The sequence below is a fragment of the Girardinichthys multiradiatus genome, chromosome 23, assembly GCF_021462225.1.
Source record: "Girardinichthys multiradiatus isolate DD_20200921_A chromosome 23, DD_fGirMul_XY1, whole genome shotgun sequence".
Classification (NCBI taxonomy): Eukaryota; Metazoa; Chordata; class Actinopteri; order Cyprinodontiformes; family Goodeidae; genus Girardinichthys; species Girardinichthys multiradiatus.
Window position 1 is genome coordinate 23,892,606 of NC_061815.1, and position 5,333 is coordinate 23,897,938.

A 5,333-nucleotide genomic window follows, 5' to 3' on the forward strand; every position below is an offset into this window, starting at 1 on the left:
GAGAAAAAGTACCCCACCGGACCAAGAACCCTAATAGTGGGCAACACAGCTGTGGATGGGATTAAAAACTTCTGCAACAAGAAAAACACAGAAGTTATGATTGGTACCAGTAACGTGGTTTCCCATGTATCAGAGAATATTCTTGCAATCACAGAAAAGTGCCCGTCTCTAGAAAATCTTATTATACACTGTGGAGCCATGGATGACGTGGCTGAGAAAAAATCAGAAAGACTGAAGGAGGTTTTCACTCATCTTCTGAATATTGTTGGAGGTCTCAATATCAAGGTGTTTCTCAGTGGACCCTTTGCACTGATTTTCTGTGGAGATTAGATTTTTTCGAGACTTCTGATGATTAATAAGTGGTTGAAAAAAACATGTGCTACTACATCTGTGAACTTCATTGACAACTTTAAAATTTTTTGGGAAAAAAGACAACTCTTCAAGCAAGATGGTTTCTGTTTGAACAAGCCAGGAGCCAAACGTCTCACATCTAATCTCTTCTATTCAGTAAATAATCCGCCAGCAGCTTCGACCTTCAGCAGAGAACATGGAGTATCAACAACAATGATAACGCTGCCTCCAACAGCTCCAGCAGAAACAATCAGCCAGTTGGCTGAGAAAGAGAGGTCATCACAAAAGGTCTCCCCCGTCGAAATCCACAGGAGAAGTGGACCCCCCATTATACCCCCCTCACCCCAAACCCAGACCGACACCCCCGTTAAACCCCCCTCACCCCAGACCCCGACCCAGACCGCACAGAACTCTCCCATCTACCACTGAGCCCGCTTTTTGCTTTACTGATTCTGATAACATGAAAGGAGCTCTTAAAATCGGGGCCTAAATGACTCTGACATCTCCATTCAACACCCCCCTGTGGCCGAGGCCCTGCTACTAAACCAACATCTTCCAAATGTCGCAGAGCTCCACCACCTCCTGATCTATCTCCTCCTAATCAGGACCTTCAAATCACTTCTCCGTGATACAGTCTGGGCCCCAGTGGTAACTCTATCAGAAATGAGCATGTCCAGGAAAAACTTGGTCCCCTAATAGGAGATAGTTGTAAAATCTCTGTGCTTATACGTGACAGAAAGAACAAAGCCAAAAGGATAAGAGACAGTAATAAACAATCAACAAAAGCCATAAACTGTCAGGTACAACCAGACAGAGAGTTAATATCAGCAACTAAGTCATATAAACTGGCTTTATTGAACATTAGATCTCTGTCAGGAAAATAATTTTTAATCAATGACTTTATTACTGACCACGATCTTGATGTTATGTTTTTAACAGAAACATGGTTACATGAATTTAATGAAGCTCCCATTCTGATAGAGGCGACGCCTCCGAACTACAATTTTCTTTGTGAGAGCAGACAGCAAAGAAAAGGTGGAGGGGTGGCCACTTTGTTTATAGATTTATTAGAGTGTAAAAAAGTATTTCTGGGAAAATTTGACTCTTTTGAATATTTGGCCTTTCAGGTAAAGAGCCCGGTCCGAACCATGTTCTTGAATATTTACAGGCCTCCTAAGTCCAAAACAAACTTTATCAGTGATTTTAATGAGCTTTTATCTATGATTTGTGTTTATTTTGACTGTTTAATTATTGTGGGAGACTTCAACATTCACATGGACAATCCTGAAGATAGAAGTTCAATAGAGCTATGTGACACTCTTAGAAATGTTGGTTTGACTCAACAGGTTAAACAGCAAATGTACAAACAGGGACATATTTTGGACTTGATCATCACTAAGGGTCTAAACATTTACAAGGTGTCTGTAACTGATGTTGCCCTATCTGACCACTTTTCTGTTATTTTTGAAAGTATCATCTCCAATGACTCATTTTGTCAAAGAGACATGATAAGAAAATGCATCTTTAAGGATGGTGCTGCTGAAACCTTTAACCAGATTTACTCTTCTACCTCCACTTTGCCCTATAACACTGTAGATGAGATGGTAGATAACTTTCATTCTAAAATCTCGGACATCATTGATTCAATTGCTCCAATTAAAGTGAAAGTCGTTTCTGGGAAGAAAATGTCTCCATGGAGAAGTGCTCCACCAGTCAGAAGTGAAAAAAAGGAGTGTTGAAAAGCTGAACGCAGGTGGCAAAAGACTGGACTCCAGGTTCAATATATTATTTATAAAGAGAGACTATACAGATATAACCTACAACTGAAAAATCCAAGGGAATCTTTCTTTTCTGAGATCATCATTAAAAACATTAACAATGCTCGTGCATTATTTACCACGGTCGACAGGTTAACAAACCCTCCTGTAACTGTAGCATCTGAACTCCACTCTACCAGGGCCTGCAATGAATTTGCTAACTTCTTCACTGAAAAAACCCAAAAGATCAGAGAGGCAGTCAGCACATCCACATCAACTCCAGTACCAAAGTTGTCTCAAACTAGAACCGATTTTGACAAAAGTTCCCAATTTCACCAAATAAACTACAAAACCTTAGAAGAAATCGTACAGCAACTAAGCTCTTCTTCCTGCTGTCTCAATGTTTTACCCACAGCTTTCCTTAAGAAAGCTTTGCCTGTAATAACATCTGATTTAACACAAATAATAAACACGTCCCTTTTGTCAGGTGTTTTCCCACAGGCCCTAAAAACAGCAATTATCAAACCTCTATTGAAAAAGAGCAACTTGGACAAGCTGCTACTGCAGAACTACAGGCCTATATCAAACCTCCCCTTCATCAGTAAGATTATTGAAAAAGCTGTGTTTCAGCAGTTAAACAACTTCCTAACAACGACCAACCGCTTCGATGTCTTCCAGTCAGGCTTCCTGCTCACCACAGTACAGAGACTGCTCTTGTCAAGGTGTTCAATGACATCCATATAAATGCAGACTGTGGAAGAACCACATTGCTGGTATTATTGGACCTTAGTGCAGCATTCAACACTGTTGATCACTCCATTTTATTAGAGCGCCTGGAAAACTGGGTCGGCCTTTCTGGTACAGCACTCAACTGGTTTAAATCCTACTTGAAGGACAGGGACTTTTTTGTGTCAGTAGGTAACTTTACATCAGAGACCACGAAAATCACATGTGGCGTTCCCCAAGGGTCCGTCTTAGGGCCCCTCCTATTCAATATCTACATGCTGCCCCTAACTCAGATTTTAATAAACAACAACGTAAGTTATCATAACTATGCAGACAACACACAGCTATACGTTACGATGTCACCAGGTGACCATGAACCCATTGAAGCGCTGGATAAATGCTTAGAAGAAATCAATGCATGGATGAGCCTACATTTTCTTCAGCTGAATCAAAACAAAACTGAAGTAATAATCTTTGGACCAAAGGAAGAGCGTTTAAAAGTTAGCACACAGCTTCAGTTAATACAGCTAGAAACCACCAGTCAGGCTCAAAACCTGGGTGTAGTGATGGACTCAGACCTGAACCTTCAGAGGCACATAAAGGTAGTAACTAGGTCGGCCTTCTATCACCTAAAGAACATCTCCAGGATTAAAGGACTAATGTCTCAGCAGGACCTTGAAATACTAATTCATGTGTTCATCTTTAGTAGAATTGATTACTGCAACGCTGTCTTCACACGTCTGCCTAAAAAGTCGATCTGACAGCTGCAGTTGATCCAGAACGCTGCTGCCTGCGTCCTCACTAGAACTAAGAAAGTGGAGCACATCAGCCCGGTTCTAAAGTCCCTACACTGGCTCCCTGTAGCTCAGAGAATAGAGTTTAAAATACTTCTGTTAGTCTATAAATCACTGAATGGCTTAACACCAAAATACATTACAGACTTGTTGTCAGTGTATCAACCAGCCAGACCTCTCAGGTCTTCTGGCTCAAACCTACTCTGCATACCGAGAACTAGAACCAAACATGGAGAATCAGCTTTTAGTTCTTATGCTCCACTAATCTGGAATAAACTGCCAGAAAACTGTAAAAGCGCCGAAACCCTAAGTTGCTTTAAATCAAGATTAAAAACTTATTTGTTTAGAGTGGCCTTTGACTGTGCCATTTAGGCATGATTAGTTGCGTTTTCAGTCCAATTTTCCTTTCATTTTCTTGTCCATCATTGTATTCTCTTTATTTTATTTTACTTTTTTAAATTACCTCTGTTGTTTGATTTTATCATTTGATTTGTTTTTCTGTGTCTGTATCTGTGTTTATTTGCTTTGTGATTGTATTGTAATTGTATGTACAGCGCTTTGAGTGTCTCGTTGCTGAAAAGCGCTTTATAAATAAACTTACCTTACCTAAATTCAAAGTATTTCAAATAGAACTAGTTCAAATATCTTTTGTAGATTTTCTTTAATCCTTGCAAGGTACAAATTATGATGACAGGTTCAAATATATACATACACCCCCAGTAATATTTAAATAAAAGTCCAATTGCAATGTGTAAACAACCTACATGCTTTTTGAACACATGTAAAACATGGTGGTTTTAATTTAAACTGGTTGGCATCTTGGCAAAGACCCAGCCTTTAAGTATAATCCATACATTTTCAATAGGGTTAAGGTTGCTGTCATTCCAGAAGGTTAATGTTAGCATGCTTTATCCAACCAAAACCAGCTACAATATGTGTTTGAGATCACTGTCTTGTTGAAAACAGAATTTTGTCCAAGTAATGAACATCTTGCTATTGTTTTCAGGTAAAGTTTTAGAATTCGGAGGTAGACTGCATTGCACTTGTACCACGAGCAGCAAAACAGACCCTAAGCATGATGCTACCACCTCCATGCCTGGCAGGTGGTGGAATTTTAGAAATATTCCTCTTGTCATTCAGGCCAATTATCTAAATTTTGTTCTGGCTTGACCATACAACTATTCTCCAGGTGGAACTTGGCTTGTCCATTTGGGTGGCTGCAAATTCAGTGGAGCATTAAGGTGTTGATTTCTGCAGTTGCATCTTTCTTGGTCAGCACTCACAGTCCTTGTTAGTATAAAACTTACTTCACTTTGGACAGTTACACTGGTGTTCCGGCATCTTTCCATTTATGATAGGTTGAAGCCTGTGGGTCTTGGGTTCTTTCTCAATATCCTGATATTCTCAAGCTGACAGGTTGGATCAGATGGCTTAAACCCAGATGCAGTTGGATGTTCCAATAGGACAATGATCCCAAACACACATCAAAATTAGTTTGTGAATAGACAAAAGCAAGTTAACATTCAGCTTTTGAAAAGCCCTGATCTCATATATGCTGAAAACCCATGAAGTCTGTTTAAAAGCTGGGTCCTTAGCTTCACTGGAAAATTAGTAGTGTACATTTAAATACACTGATATAATTTTACAAATTTTTCAACAGAGTAGTCAACACTAGAAAGAAAATAAAAAAGAAAAGACAACTGGG